This window comes from Ochotona curzoniae, unplaced genomic scaffold (assembly GCF_017591425.1).
Source record: "Ochotona curzoniae isolate NIBS_2020 unplaced genomic scaffold, NIBS_Ocur_1.0 scaffold_1852, whole genome shotgun sequence".
Lineage (NCBI taxonomy): Eukaryota > Metazoa > Chordata > Mammalia > Lagomorpha > Ochotonidae > Ochotona > Ochotona curzoniae.
In genome coordinates, this window is record NW_024467087.1 from 21,666,887 (window position 1) to 21,684,088 (window position 17,202).

Consider the following 17,202-nt stretch of genomic DNA (forward strand, 5'->3'; position numbering starts at 1 on the left):
TCATTGTGGTCATTTGGGTAATGGACCAGCAGGTGGAAGATATTTCTCTCTGTTTCTCCTCTCTGTAAATCCAATTTGCCTTTCCAATAAAAATAAATCTTTTAAAAACAGATTTTTTTATTTGAAAAACAGAGAAAGACTGCCATCCACTGGCTCACTCTGCAAATGCCCAAAACAGCCATTTCTGGGTCAGGCTGAAGTCAGGAGACAGAAACTCCACCCAGATCTCCCACATGGGTCAAAAGGGCCCACTCACTATCACCCTCCTCCACTACCATCCCAGGCACATTAGTAGGCAGTTGGATCATTAGATGAGCCCCTGAGATTCAAATAGACACTCCAATAGGGGATTTCGGTGTCACAGAGAGCAGTTTAATATGCTGTACCACAATGCCTGTCTCAGAATACGGGGATTCTGTCTAATGAAAATGAATATATCATTCTTATCACCTGCTTGGTGCCATCAAAGCAGCATTCAGAGCACCCGGATGGGCATGTGAACTTAGAGCAGGAAACTTGGATCCAGGAACTAATGATGTTGTGGTAAGGACTGTAAGTAGTAGCACCATGCCCGAACCACCTCTTATTTCTGAATTCCCTGGCTTCATAGCCATTCCTGTGTAGTGACACACTAACCTTCAGAGATACAGAGAGGGGGTCTACCACGATGGAAAGAATATTTTACCATTGGTGCTGTAATTTTTGTTGTATGGCATAATATGATCACCCTTATTTTTACTGTTACTCTTAAATTACATTTAATATGCTTGTACATGCCAAGAAATGCCAACAGCCTTCAGAAGTGGAAAGAGGTTAAAAAAACTTAGAGACGTGGGAATAGATTGAAAAAAAATTGGAGCCTCTGGAAGGAATAAGACATTCTGATACTTTTTATCTAGTCCCATTAGACTCATTCTAGACTCCTAATCTCCAAAACTATAAAATAAACAAGTTATTTCAAATAGTTCATGAGAAATGTGTAGTAACATCCTTTCTTTTCAAAAATGTTTTTTTGGGATCTTTTTAAAGCAAAGTTATACGAAATGAAGGAGAGACACCAAGAATGATCTTCCATAATTGGTTCACTCCCCAAATGATTATGACAGCCAGAGTTTAGCCCATCAGAAGCCAGGATTCAGGAGCTCCTTCCAGGTCTCCCACACAGGCACAAGGTCCCAAGGCTCTGGGCCATCTTCTACTGCTTTCCCAGACCACAAGCAGGGAGCTGGATGGCAAGTAGAACAACTGGGATATAAATCAGCACCTATGTGGTATGCTGGCACCACAGGCTGAAGCTTACCTCATTTCACTACAATATCAGCCTCTCTTTTCTTTTATACCTTTGTCAAAGCAATAATTAAGAATGGTATACTAATATAATTTTAATGATCTTTATTTTAAACATTGATTTTGTATGAATTAGCTGTGTATGTTTTCATTTGACTATTGTTCATAGCTCTTACCTATGTTCCTGCTTCACTATGTTCTTTTCACTTACTGAACTCATAGCGCATTAATGCTAATTCTGTTTCTCTACAAACTTTAAAGTATTATAGATTTGTGCTACTGAGGTAACTGACTTTATGGCCCTTTGTAGTAACCTAACAGATTACTCACGCGGCATCTGTTGTATAAGATATAGTGCATTAGACACTTCACAGAGAAATTTCATTTCTACGACAGCCCTGTAGAACATTATCATTCTCATTTCACAAAGGAAGAGACTGAGGCTCTGAGAGATCCCAACAATTTACTGGCAGATTCTGACCTGCAGTACACATATTTGATTTCAGAATTTATTTTCTTTCCATCACAGTATGTAGTAAGCCATGATAATGCTACCTAAGGCCCATCTGAAACCTGTGCTAAGAACCTAATATGCTAAATCTCTTTTAATCATCCTCAGAACTTCTAAGAAACTAAAACTTCAGTTAAAAGCTCATTTAGTCATAAGTACCAGTGAGACAATTATTTATTCTTTATGACTCAGCTTTCCTGTGGGTAAAAATGAGTCTGAAAATGATGCTGCCTGCCTCATAGGTATGTTGTATAGGTTAAATGATTTAATATTTGTGAGGAGTTTGTAAGAGTACTAGAACATAGTAAATGGCATGCTATAAACACAACAATGATGATACATCCTCTCAGCAATCTGCTTTGCCTGCTAATTGAGTGCTCTTGACCTAGTTTATTAACTAGAAAAGCTTTCAAACATAATATTCCATGACTTCAGGTTCTCTGGAACTCAGTTTCCCCAAATATGACGTAAGGGCATCAGAAAGTAATGAGCCCTCTAATTTCATGTTTGCAAGGGCAATCTGCTGGTAGTGCAGAGCTTCCGGTATGTTATGCAGATGTTGTACTTCTCCCAAGCAACTCTATTTATGGTGTCCATACACAGTGAGCTTGAGTAACACAGATTAATCAGAACTCAAAGCAACGAGATCATTCCATGTCACGAAGCAGCTTATCTATAAATGAGAATTTATCTCTGTCATGTGTTTTTAATTAGATGTTTTTGATTTCTAAAATGAGTTAAATCATTAAATTGGCCTTTGAAAATGCAAAGGTTGTGGTATTTAAAAGAAAAGTGCACTGTAACACTCAACATTATATTTATAAATCTGTGACCTTTTTTCATTTGTTTTTGTCTCCTTTTAACTACTACAGAAATGGGCCTAAAGCTCCTGGATGCTGGGCATTTCATCTGGCATGAAAGAAAATCGGTAAGAATACCGGGATCCTATATGGATGCTGCTTCATAACTTGGCAGTCCCACTTCCCATCCAGCTCCCTGAATCTGGTCTTGGAAAGCAGTGGAGGAAGGTCCAAAGCCTTGGGGCCCTGTAGCCACATGGGAGACCTGGAAGTGGCTCCTGGCTCTCAGTCAGATCAGCTAAGCTCTACCATTGCAACCATTTGGAAGGTAAATCAACATGCAGAAGACCTCTCTCTCTCTCTCTCCTCTTTGAAAAATCTTCCTTTCTTATAAATATAAGTCAATTTTTTAAAGTATTACCTGTGAACCAGTTTCTCTGGTAGAGTCATGTACAATCCATGGCAATGAGAAATCACAGCCCCTACCAGTGCACATATTATGGGTGCAAACAGAATGGAGATGTTTGGGATGACAAGCACAAAGAGAAGATAAAGAATCCAAGCGCCAGTGAAGTTAAAAAAAAAAAAAAAGCTTCTTTAGTCCAATCCTGCTAGTATTTGCTTTTATCTGAGAAATGTAGACATTAACCACTAACTGACTAATAATAATTGGCTTCAACCCTTCTCTTCTTTAGACTTTCACAAATTATTGTTCCTAATGGTATCTTACATCTAGGTTAATGCTTTCTATTTTCAGAAAATGTAAGAAATTCTCTTTACTAAACCTTTCCTCAGATCTCTATTTGGCAATAGCTATACTTATTACCTGCAAATCAAGAAAACATAGTGGCATGTAATAATACAACCCCAGGGTACATATATCTGAAATATGTTAAAGGTATGTGAAAATAATAGTTTTCTGCAAGTGTTTAGTGAAGTCCTTAAAATAATTTCAACCCTCCCCACTCCACGCCTGAGGCTGTTTTCAAGTGAGCATTTTGTCTCTTTTTGCCTCCTACTTCCCTGTCCTGATATGGCCACTAGGCCTCCTCCACAAGCATGGTTGCTATGGGACTAGAATTCACTTGTCTGGCCGATCAAGCCCTTGTTACTCCTATATTTGTTTCTTAAGCTTGTCTTCCTGGTAGAAAACTCAAGTGAAAAACCCATGGGGCAAAATTTCCCTAAACAACTAAGGTATCCCTCTAATTCAGTCATTTCAATGCCATTTCAACTCCCTCAACATGCCCCCCACCACCCTTTGCTGTTGCAAATGAGGGAAATGTATTGGGATGGCTTCACTCTGCAGAAGTGAATGTGAGAAACAGAAGAAGTTCCATGGCGAAGCTGAGGGGAACCACACTGCATTAGAAACAACATAAACTCTGAGTAACTGAGATCAGAATAAGAGCACGTGTTTAACATTCATACTTCTGACCCCATCTCGAGATATCTTGATGTAGTAAATATGAGGTAGGAGACTGAAATCTTCAGGTTTAGTAAGTCCTCTATGCTATTCTGCTACTGGTAGTTTACACTTTGAGAAAGCATTAATTTAAAAAAAATACAACTTGTCGATTTACAGAAATGCATAAGGAATTCCTGTTGAACATCTGAAGCAAGTGTCTGTGTTTGTCTAAAGAAAACTGTCCTATCGGTAAACTGGAATATAATTCTGGTCAGTTGGTCATGTTGAATAACAGCCTGCTGAGCTAATTGTGCAAAGGAAGGAACCAGTTCTTCCTTTATATGCTTCTCTAACTAAATAAAAGCCAAATTTCACAAGTACATTATGTGCATTATCATTTTGTTCTGAAATTCCAAGATAGAAGATGCAAGAGGTCTTCACAAAGCACATGGAAATGCAAAATGACAAAGCTATGCATAGATTCCAAATTTCCTACACAAAATACACTCCTATTTTAATTTCTTTTCATAATAACCTTTTTAAGTTCCCTCATATTTATTCTATATGCATAAATATATAAATATGCTTATTCCAAAATGTTAAGCTTCCTCCAGTGATAAGATAGCTTTCATGGTTTGGCCTCAAGGACATCAGTTCATGAAAAAAGAAAATGTGCACACATGACCAAAAAATATGTGTAAGGTGGAAATAGAGGATTTACGTGCATGTAAAATTTGCATGCACAATAAATCTGTTTGCTAATCCATTTTGTTAAGATATAAAGCTTAAGGGCCCAGCATGGTGACCTAGTGGCTAAATTCCTAGCCTTGAATGCGCGGAGATCCCATATGGGCACCGGTTCTAATTCCAGCAGCTCCTTTTCCCATCCAGCTCCCTACTTGTGGCCTGGGAAAGCCCAAAGTCTCCCACTGCACCTGTGCAGGAAACCCAAGAAGCTCCAGGCTCCTGGCTTCAGATCAGTATAGCTCTGGCCGTTGTGGTCACTTGGGCAGTGAATCACTGGACAGATCTTCCTCTCTGTCTCAGAAATATAATGACCAAGAGCAAAAGAACAGAGCCACGATGAATATTACTGAAGACTTCCCCTGCAGAGCAGCAAAAGCCTTTGCCAAACTCAGAGTTAACTGTGAAACATATCAAGAAAATGGGGATTAAAGAACATAAAAAATTGTTATAAAACTTCTTATCGATAATGAGAATCACATGCAAGAATTTAAGGAATATGTCACACAGGAAACAGCAACACTGAAATAAAAAACAAATCATTAGAAATGAAGGACACAATGGAGCAAATGGGTTTCGGTGGATGAATGAAGCAGAAGAGAAAACCTCAGAATTAGAAGATATTTTTTGCCACAATGGTGAGACAATCAAAAAGCTGGAAGAGGAACTGAGTCAAACTAAGAAAAGTATTCAAGAATTAAGAGACACTATGAAAAAGACAAATATGAGAGTTACAGGAGTTCCAAAAAACACAGAAACAGTAGCTGGGTTTAAAAATGTATTTAATGAAATGATAAAGGAAAACATCCCAAATACGGAGAAAGAATTGGGAAACAACACAGAGGATGGGCACAGAACTCCCAACAGAGTTGACCAAAAGCGATCTTCACCTCGGCACATGATAATCAAGCTTTCTTCAGTTTAATATAAGGAAAAGATCCTTCAAATGTACACATGAAAAAAATCGGTTGACATATAGAGAAGCCCCAATCAGATTCACAGCTGACCTCTCACAGGAAACTCTACAGACCAGAAGAGAATGGAGTGACATATTCCAGATTATAAGACCAAAAAAAAAAATTGTCAGCCCAGAATAGAGAATCCAGCAAAGCTTTCCTTTTCTTTGAAAATGAAATAAAATTCTTCAGCAGTAAAGAAAAGCTCAAAGATTTCACCTCTTCCAGACTTGCCCTACAAATGATATGTAAATATATTGTCTTGACAGAGAAAGGGAATAGCATCTACCAAATCCAAAGGCAAATGCAAAGAATATCCCAGTAAAATAACAACACAAGACTAAACCAAATAATAAACAACCAATTGCTAAATGACAGGACCAAATTACCATCCATTCATATTGACCCTGAATGTAAATGGCTTAAACTCATCAATCAAATGTCACAGATTAATAGACTGGATTTAAAAAAACAAAATCCATCTATGTGTTGCCTACAGGAGGCACATCTCACCAACAAAGATGAGCAGAAACTATATTACATGGCTTTGATGTTTTTGTTTTCATTTCTTCAAAACACTTTTTTTCTCATATAAATTCTTTACTGACTCATAGGTCATACACAATCATCATTTTCTAAAGAAAGTTCATTCTTTCTCATTTTTTTCAGTGACACATTAGTCATTCAATAGCATGTTACTTAACTTCATGGCATTGTTAATTTCTATTTTTCTCCCTGTTGATTTTGCTTTGTGATTTTTCACGTAAGGGGATGTATAGTAACTGTGTAATGGAGACTATCAGATCCAGATGTGAGGATACAATGCAGTATGCATCTCCACTTCCACACCAAAGATAGACTCCCAATGAAACTGTTAAATATATCTTGACAATAGGATCCTGGATTCTGCTGTTGTCCATGCCCGCCATGATGGACTTATGACTGTTTATGAAGAACTATACTTTTGCAATAATATAAGGGGAATCAGGAGAGGTGAGGGGAAAGTTGGCGAGGGAGTAATGAAAATCCCATAGCCTATGGAACTGTATCATAAAATAATAACAAAATGGAAAAAATGCTGACACAACTACCCAGTTATTTTTGCCTTTTATCGGGTCAATTCTAAAGCGCAGTTATTTTCCTTCCCACTTTTTGCTCTCATGCTGAGAGCATGTAGAGGTCCAGAGGGTGTAAAAATTTCATGAGACCCTGGAGATAAAGAATACAACCCTTTCATACATTCAGGCTGGGGATGGCAAATGCAGTATTGCCTGACCATTAAGATTTTGTGATCTAGGGTCATATCAAGTATATTCAAAATCTGACTCAGGCATACTCACAGGAAAATTAGTTGATCTATGTCTCTGAGCATTCTAAAAGCAGAAATAATAAAATATTTCATTGGATTGTTACAAAGAGCTGATGTAGTACTACTAAAACACCTAACATGGTACCTAATGTAGTTTGAATGTAACTTGGATCTCAAACTCGTGTAAGATATTTAATTTCCACAGTAATAATAGTAACAAGGGCATGGAAACTTAATTGTGGTAGTTAGGAGAGTTAGTTACGGTAGTTAGTAGTTGGCCATTGTGGGAGGTCTTTGGGTCACTAGAAGCATTTCTTTGGCCATTGTCATTTTTTTCCACGAATATTTTACTATTGTTATGCTCTAATATCATGAGACAGCCAAACAGATTAGAACTTTCAAAACTGTAAACCACAAAAAAATTGCCTTCTTTTATTAGTAGCTTATCTTTGTTATTTTATTGAAGTGAGGAAGAGCTGGCATAGCGCCTAACACAAGGGTCACTACTCATTAAAAGTAAACAATCATGCTTGTTCCTTCCTTTTCTCATTAACACTGGCTCAGAAAGCATGACTAAATGTGCACTTTTAGATATTTAGATTTCTGTGGGTTCAGCTGGGAGGATCTGAGTAGGAGGGAAAACAAAGCAAATAGGACAAGTGTTAACAAATCAAGATGATAATGACTAACAGTCATTTAATAAGGATATAAATTTTAATAGGGGCCCTAGATTCCTTAACCTGAAGCAATTATTTCAAAGGATGTTTCAAATACTGTGACATATCTAATGGGGGAAGTTTTCATGGTAATCAAATCCTACTCCATGCTTCACAGCTTGTGAAATATTGCATACTTTACCCAGGCACGAAGCTACACGGTACTCAGGCCCAAAGTGTAGCAAAAACGTCACAGAGACTGCCCATGAATTTCCCCCACTTCATAGTAGTATACCATGCTGATTTGGTTGGGAAAGACTTTGCAATTTACCCTAGCATTTTTTATTTCCATTACATCAAGCTAAAGCAACAGTGATTGCATTTGGATTGATGAAAAGGAAACCATGAACTTAACTAAGATGATTAGCACAAATAATTTTGAGGACAAGTAATGGCTCAGCAGAGCAGTGTTCACTAGTGGGTCTGGCTCCAAACTGCTGATTCCAACACTGCTACAAGGAGTTAATGGGGGGGGGGGGGATGGAAATCACCCCAGTGGAAAAACACCTGGCACTTCCCTAAAACAAAATAGCATTCTTTTCCGTACTCTGTCCTTTACGTACTTCCCTTTTCAGTGTTAGGTATGACTTCCTAAAAGGGAACAATGATTGCATTAGAGAAAACAGAATATCACATAAAAGCCCGGGCTTCAGTCAGCCAAGCCTAGGAATTAAACTTACCACGGTTTGTTTGTTTTACAATTAACTATGAGAGCTGGGGAAGGTAATTTAAAAAGGATTTTTTTTAATTTGAAAGGGATAGTTATGGGAAGGGAGTGAAACACACACATGGAGAGAGAGAGAGAAAGAGAAAATATCTTCATTCACTGGTTCATTCCCAAAATGGCTATAATGGCAAGGCTGAGCCAGCTGAAGCCAGGAGCCTGGACATCCCATTCAGGTTTCCCACATGTGTGCTATTGCTTCAGGTCCTGGACCAAATTGTGATACTTCCACAGGTGTACTAACAGAGATCTGCAACAGAGGTGCAGCAGCCAGGCTCAAACCAGTGCTTTTAATCCACTGCAACACAACATCAGTGCAAGATGCATGTTTCAAAATTTATTTGAAAAGCAAAGATAAACAGATATCTCTCATCCACTGGCTCACTTACCAAATGTCCACAATATATAGCTGGGCCAGGTAGAAGCCAAAAGTCTAGAACGCAATACTGATCTCTCACATGGACTGTAGTTACCTAAGTAATTGAGCAGTCACCTGCTTTGGAGACTTGAACCTAGGACATGGGATACAAGTGTCTCAACAGCATATTAACCAGTATGCTAAATGTTCACTGCTGACCAGGCAAGTTAACCACTGTGAACTTCAGTTACCTCACCTGAAAAGAAAAGTCAAATTGGTAACCAGCTTTAGAAGAGTTGTGAGGATTTAATTTACTTCATAGCTGGTTAAGACTGTGCTAGATGCTGCAGACATGCGCTTGTACCTGGTGTAAACAGTCTTTAGTATGTTTCAAAAGAGCATTTTCCCTACCAGACTCTCCAGTTTCTTTACCTCACACTCTTCATGCTCTTCACTATTCTAAGTTCCACTTGCCTTTTCTATAATATGTTGCCATTGCAGGCAGTAACTTAACCCATTGTGCTACAATGCCAGCCCTAGATAAGAAATTTTAGAAGCCTGACTACTACAAAATAGCAGTTGTTCAGGGCTGGGGCTTGAAACACTGTTCAAAGTACTCTCAATATCCTATACATTGATCTGAGCATATATACATGGAGAAGTTCATCAAGTCCCATGGATTAAACTAGTGAACTGTTCATATTACTATATGCATATAATATTCTAATGAGAAAAGAAAAAACTTAGCTACTGCATAGGCAGCATATTGAAAGAAGACAAGAACAGAGACTATGATCATAGCTTCAACTGTAATGGTGATACTGAAGTTTTATATGGCAGGCACAACCAAATAGTAGGTGGTATCATTTACACTGATGGATTTTTTTTAAAAGGAAAGGCATAAATGGGACTGTTGTGTGTGGATTATCAGAAGATAGTGGTCAACTCTAAAAGTCTTTGGATTCTTTCAGGTACCTCTGAAATAGTGAAATACCGAATGCAAACATTAAGTCTACAGGCAGAAATATGGACCTAGAGCTCAGAAGTCTAACGATAAGGATTTGAGAATCATCCGCACTAGACCATATTTGAAATAAAGAAATTGATGAGATTAAATGAGGAGAGTATGTACATAACAGGAAATAAATACAGGAATCCTTGTATATAGGACACTATAATATATAACAAATCATAAAATGGCAGGTGGTACTATTCATAATAAGTACAACTAGTCATATGAAGAGATAGGGAGCTAGACAGAGGATCTGAATTTTTGCAATCACAGAAGACAACCAACCAAGCTACGTCACAACACTGCTGCTCTTTTTTTGTAGCAGAAACTCCACATGCACAATACTGCACACTTAGAACCAGTACTAGCTGGCTGCAGGACGAATAACCCATCAACTCTTAGGCTACTACAATAAAATTAGAATGAGAGTTACTCCCATCATGCACCTGATGCCAAGACACTTCCAATAAAAGGGTACAGAAATGGACTCATGCCCTGCTGAAATTCTACCTCTTTTGAATATTTATTAAGAACTTGCCATGAAGGAATCTCAACTGAACTTGAACTGAGGTTATGCAGCAAGGTGGAGGAATCTACTATGGGGGGAGGGATGTGGGAGGGGTGGGGGGCATCCCCAGTACCTATAAAACTGTATCACATAATACAATGTTAATAACAATAAAAAAAGAAATCAATGTTAAAAAATCCGTAAGGAAAAAAAAAAAGAACTTGCCCCAGACACCAGTCCATATGCTTCCTGATGTCATTAAAATATGTCCTGAAACTCGCCGAGAGTATGTATGTGTTTTGGATTTTTCAGTTTGCTCATTTTCTCTCTCTCTAGTTTGCCCAGATTCTGTTCTTGCATGTGCAATATCCCTTGGTTTTTCCATAAATCATGCTTTCCAGACTATCTCCAGGTCTCTACCTTTAATTCTGTTATCTGTAGAGGAAAGAGTCTATACAAACTTCATAAATTGAGTCATGATGACACAGAAAACATAACTATACCAATGATGAAGCAAGAGATTGAATCATTAATAGACTATTCCCACAAAGAAAAGCCCAGGAGCAGGTGGCTTTATTAATGAATTCCACCACATTTTTCTTTTTCTTTTTTTTTTTTTTAAGTTTATTTAAAGGCAGATCAGAGAGAAAACAAACAGAAGAAAAAAACTTCTGTCAGCTGGTTCTTTCTCTGAGTGCTAACAACAGCTGAGGCTGGAGCAGGCCGCAGCCACGAACCAAAGTGCAAGTCTCCCATATGGGTGAACTCGAATTCCTGGACCAGCTTCTTCTACCTCCCAGGTGCAGGTGGGCAGGAGGCTGGATTGGGAGTGAGTGGAGGTGATGCAGGGCACCCCATATGGGATGCAGGCATCCCGAGCAGTGGCTTAACCCACAATGCCACAACCCTCCCATGGTTCGCAGAAACCCAGAATCACCCCCAAAGCGTGCTTTTATGGGGGGAAACAACTTGCTCAAGGCTGCACAAGGGCTGGTGAACACTCAAAGCCAGATGCCCCTGCTCACTGTCCATCAGATGCCTTCTGCAGCACCCCAGCAACGTGTGCACACGGATCCTACTACGCTTCAGGCCTGCCCTGCTGCTGCCTGAGGAGAGTGTGGCTGGGTGCAAGGCCAGCGCCCGGCTCTGTCAGGCCCTGGGGGTCTGCTCTGGCCAAGTGACTTCCCCGGGAGGCGGATGCGACCTTCCATATGCGGATGGGCAAAGTGGGATGGCAACTGCCTCTCCTCCATGGGGGCCACATCGACTACACAAAAAAAGGCCACGAGCGCGAAAATCCCTCATTGGCTGCGAGCACCACAGGGCTCAAGCCCACACCTGCACCCCAAAACTTTCTGCCTCCTGTGGTGTCATCCCAGAAGGACGCGGCTCCCCGTCCCTGAGGGGGCCAACAAGGCTTCCCGGGGTCCCCCTCACCGACGGGGTCCCCCAGTTCTCCCTCACTGACATGACTCCCCTGGGTCCCCTCACCGACGGGGTCCCCCAGTTCTCCCTCACTGACATAAATTCCCGGGGTCCCCCTCACCGATGGGGTCTCCCGGGGTCCCCCTCACCAATGCGGCTTCTCTAGTTCCCCCTCACCGACGGGGTCCCCCAGTTCTCCCTCACTGACATGACTCCCCAGGGTCCCCCTCCCCGGCGGGGTCCCCCTCACCCACCCGGGCCGACGCCCACGGTCCCCGCCCCCGGCGCCTCCCTCCGCCGCGCACACGCCCGCGCCCTCACCGCCGCCGCCTCCGGGACGTGACGCCTCCGGGACGTGACGCCTCCGGGACGTGACGCAGCTCCCAGCGGCGGTGGAGGCCTGGACGACGACGCGTGTCCAGCTGCTTTGGCCTGTGCTCTGTGCGTTCGCGCCCGGGGCCTGCGCGCTCCCAGACGCACGTTCTGAGAAGTTTCCATTGGTTTCAGAAGTTTCCTTGGGTATCCCGAGGACTTTCCAGAGGCGCGGGGGGGTCAGGGCCACATTTTTCAAAAATTAATTCTAATTCTTCTCCAACTGCTCAGAACAATTAAAATGGAGGAAATCTTACTGAAGCATTTCCATAAACCCAGTATCACTTTCATTCCAAGCCCAGGGAAAAAAAATAACAAAGTGACATCTAGAGCTTGATATCTCTAATAAACACACATGCAAAAATCCTCAACAAAATAGCAGGCTAATCAAATCCAACACCAGATCAAAAAATTATTCACCTAGCAAGGTGGGATCTACCCCAGGAATGGCTCAACAAATTCAAATCAATAAACATGGTATGGCATGTTAAAAAGCTAGAGAATAAAAGCCATGTGATTAACTCAATAGATGCAGAAGAAGAATTTGACAAAATATCAAATCCTTTCATGACAAAAAACTTAAGATAATTAGGAATAGAACATTCCCTGACACAAAGTAATATACATAAAATGCATATAGTCTGCATTGCTTTGAATGATGGAGATAAATTAGAGGCATTTCCAGTAAGATTTAGAACAAAACAAACATACCCATTTTCAGCAATGCTGTCCAAGATAGTCCTCTAAGTTTTTACTGGACCAAGAAAAAGAAAAAGTAAGAAAAAGAAATTACAGGGATACAAATTGGAAAGCAGCAAGGTGAACTTTCCTTGTTTTGCAGATGGCATGATTCTCTATATAGGTGAACCAAAAGTCTCTACCAAGAGACCACTGAAACGCAGAAGAGTTTGATAAGGGTACAGGATATAAAACCAACACACACACACACACACACACACACACACACACTCACTCACTCACTCACTCAATAGCCTTTGTACATAGAAACAATCCCATGTCTGAGAAAGAACTTATTAGATCTGTCCCATTCATAGTAGCTACAAAAAAATTAAATACCTCGGAATAAACTTAACCAAGGATAAGAATTATATCTATGATGAAAATTTAAATGTTTAAGAAAGAAATAGAAGACACCAAAACATGTACAAATTTTCCAAGTTCATGCATTGGTAAAATTGATATCAAAATCTCCATATTGCTAAAAGCAATTTATAAATTCAGTGCGAACCTAATCAAAATACCTATGACTTTCTCTTTCGATATTGGGAAAAATTATGCTAAAATTCACAGATAAACACAAGCAACCCTAAATAGCTAAAGCAATTTTAAACAACAAAAACAAAGCTGGATGCATTGCAACCTAAAAATTCAAAATATAGTACAGGGAAACTGTAATCAAAATAGCCCGGTACTAGCACAAAAATAAATGTGTAAATCAATGGAACAAAATACAAATCCCAGAAATGAACCCCCACATGTACAGCCAATTAATTTTTGACAAGTGAATTGAAATCAATCAGGGGAGAAAGGACAGTTGCTTCAACAAATGGTTCTGGGAAAACGATATGCTTGTGCAGATGTATGAAACAAGACTCTTTCTTCACACCTTATGCAAAAATCAGCTCTAAATGAAATAAGATCTAAACCTATGACCTGATCCCATCATATTCCATGAGGAAAAACATAGGAGACATTCTGTAGGATATTGGCACAGGCAAAGAACTCTTGGAAAAGACTCCAAAGAACAGTCAATCAATGCAAAAATAAATGGAATTGCATCAAGCTAAGAGGCTTCTTACTGCAAAAGAAACTGTCAACAATGTGAAAGGCAGCTAACAGAATGGGAAAAAATGTTAGCAAATTAAGCAATCCATAAAGGATTAATATTCAGGATCTATGAAGAGCTTAAAAATTAAACAACAAAACAAGCAATCCAGTTAAGCAATCCAGTCTTTGGGGCCCAGCGCAATAGCCTAATGGATAAACCCTGGACTTGCATCCACTAGGATCCCATATGGGCACTGGTTCCTATCCCGGTTGCTCTATTTCCCATCCAACTTCCTGTTTGTGGCCTTGGAAAACAGTGAAAGACAGCCCAGTGTCTTGGGGTCCTGCACCTGTGTGTTCGACTCAGAAGAAGCTTCTATCTGTTGGCTTTGGATCAGTTCAGCTCTGGTTGTTGTGGTCACTTAAGGAGTGAACCAGAAAATGGAAGATCTTTTCTCTCTGTATTTCCTTCTCTCTGTATATCTCCCTTTACAATTAAAAAAAAAAAAGATAAAATAAATCTTTAAAAAAAGAAATGGGCAAATGTCATTAAAAGGCATCAAATGGATGCGGTTAGAAACTATTGTACTTAATGAATTATGCTATTCAAAAAAGACAAATATTACTGTTTTCCCTGATGTATGTTAACTAATACAGAATACCAAAATTGTAATGTATGTGAATGGGACTGACATCATGAGGTTTGATTGCTGTTTGCTGCTGTTGAGGAGCAGTAGGTTTTTTTCCCCTACTGTCTAGTGGCTGAACACTTTACATGATGGATTGTTAAGCCTATGATTATGAAGTGAAATGAAATCTTGCCTTGTAAAATTTAAAAAGAAATAAAGAAGGAATGAAGAAGATGAGTTGGAAACATGGACAGAAAGCAGAGAAGGTGGGGTTTAGGGTTTTTACATCTGTCATTTAAAATATGTATAATTTATATACTTTATAAGTAAGTTAAAATATTTTAATTTTAAAATACTGAAGAAAAATATAACCAAAAATAAGAAAGCCATGGGTTCTACTGTCTACAACATACTTGGTGCTTATCAAGGGATGTCAATAGTAGTTGGACGCCTATCTAGGCACTAATTACTCAGATTGTGTATTGTCTCTCTGGTTCTTTAGGGTATTGGTATTTTTTCTGCTTTTTGTTCCTTCTGTTCAGACACAAGACACAAACACCTTTTGACCCAACCATGTTTCCTCACTCCACCAACTGCTGGAAATAGGAAGGTCAAGAGCTGATACCATGCAAATCAGACAAATGTGGGTCCTTCTTAAGGTTTGTAAGTATAGCTGCAACTTGCTCCCAAACTGTACAGTGCTCAGAAAGTCTCCTTTTTGTAATCACCATTAGGTCAAAGACTTTCTACGTTACTACTCTTTTGCCTAATCTTCTAAGTTTCTAGATGCTTTACTGCTTTAAGATGAGTGCCTCATTGAATATTTTGTCGCTATTATCAATGAAATATATAGTTTCCCATGCAGTTAGCAACTGTCTACCTATGGTAAATAGATTGTCTTCCTCTGACTGCTGAGCACTCTTGCAGTATCTGTAGAAAACTTCTTGATACATGTCTATTTTCACATGTCTGTGACACCTCCATAGCCCTCCAAATCGCCATTTGCTTCAGAGTTTTGATATTTTTTCTTTGTCCCTTTGTTATAGCATTGTTGTCCCTCATGATAAAGCACAGAACAATGGATATGGAGAAGTGGTCCTGCCAATTGTCTGATGAGATTTCTTAGAAATACTTCATTTGGAAGATTCTCCATATTCTTCAAAAGGAGGGTTCATTACCCTCCCCTCAACTGATAATATTTAAGATTATTTCAGTAGTTATGTTATAGCACCATTGGCTGAACGTGAAGCACCTACCACTTTGCTGAAATACTGTAACTAAGACCTACAATGCCCTTTAAAACTCCAGGGTCAGAGGATACTTGGGTACCATTTTTTTTTTTTAAGTTTACACTTTTATTTTTTTTTTAAAGATTTATTTTTATTATTTTGTCATTGGAAAGGCGGATATACAGAGAGGAGAGACAGAGAGGAAGATCTTCCGTCCGATGATTCACTCCCCAAGTGAGCGCAACGGGCCGATACTATGCCAATCCAAAGCCAGGAGCCTCTTCCGGGTCTCCCACGCGGGTGCAGGGTCCCAAAGCTTTGGGCCGTCCTCGACTGCTTTCCCAGGCCACAGGCAGGGAGCTGGAAGGGAAGCGGGGCTGCCGGGATTAGAACCAGCGCCCATATGGGATCCTGGGCGTGCAAGGCGAGGACCTTTAACCACTTGTGCCACCGCGCCGGGCCCGTGGGTACCATTTTTAAATCTCATGGTTCCAAACTTTGGGCATAGTGAAACTCCCAAGTCCGCAAACAAACCCTAGGTATAGCATCGAGCATGAAAATCCTAGGCCAACTTTCTAGGACACCGGATCTGATCTAGTCCTCCAATGTCCCAGGCTTTGTGATAAATGGATGGGGCTCTTACAGAGACATTTATTCCTTTTATCTCTCTGTTATGAAAAGGATTTTTCTACTGTGAGAAACTCGCTATCCATTCCTATGAACTCACCATGAATTCCCTTCTCAAAAATTGAGAAACTCTTGTACTAGAGGTTATAAATAAGAAATTGCTCCTTTTTGTCACAACACTGTGTGACCACAATACAAGCAAGAGAATGCAAATACCTAATCATCAAACAGGATTTTCAACCTTGATACTATCTTCCAACTTGACCTCTTCTACAAGAGGCAACAAAGATAGTCAAAAATTGCTTACATCATTTTTTCCTGGCCCTCTTCCAAAGTGCCAATCTCAGAATGATCTGTAGTCTTTATTTTACCCCTGCCCTGGAAAAGACATGAGATACAAAGGAAAAACAGATTCAAAATGATGGAAGACCCAGCACTGAATGGTCCTTCATCATGCAGAGCTCTCCCACCCTAAGCTCAGAATGTCACAACACCAGAAAGATACCCTGGGATGCTGAGCCTCTCTCCCTCAGACTGTGATTCTCTCTCACCTCCCATTAGTCCAAAGTCTCTACCTGCAAATTATTCTGTCCCCCTGTGCCACAAAACAGTCCAATTGGAGTAATCCATCAAGTTTCAGGCCTAAACTCTGATCTTTAACCTAAACTGGAGTGACATACACACTGTCTTATTGATTATATATATAACTATTCACCCACAGCTTCCCATTGTCCTTCTATTATCTAAGGGTAAAAAAGCCTCTATTCTCATCCTCAGGAACCTCATCTTCTAAAGTTTT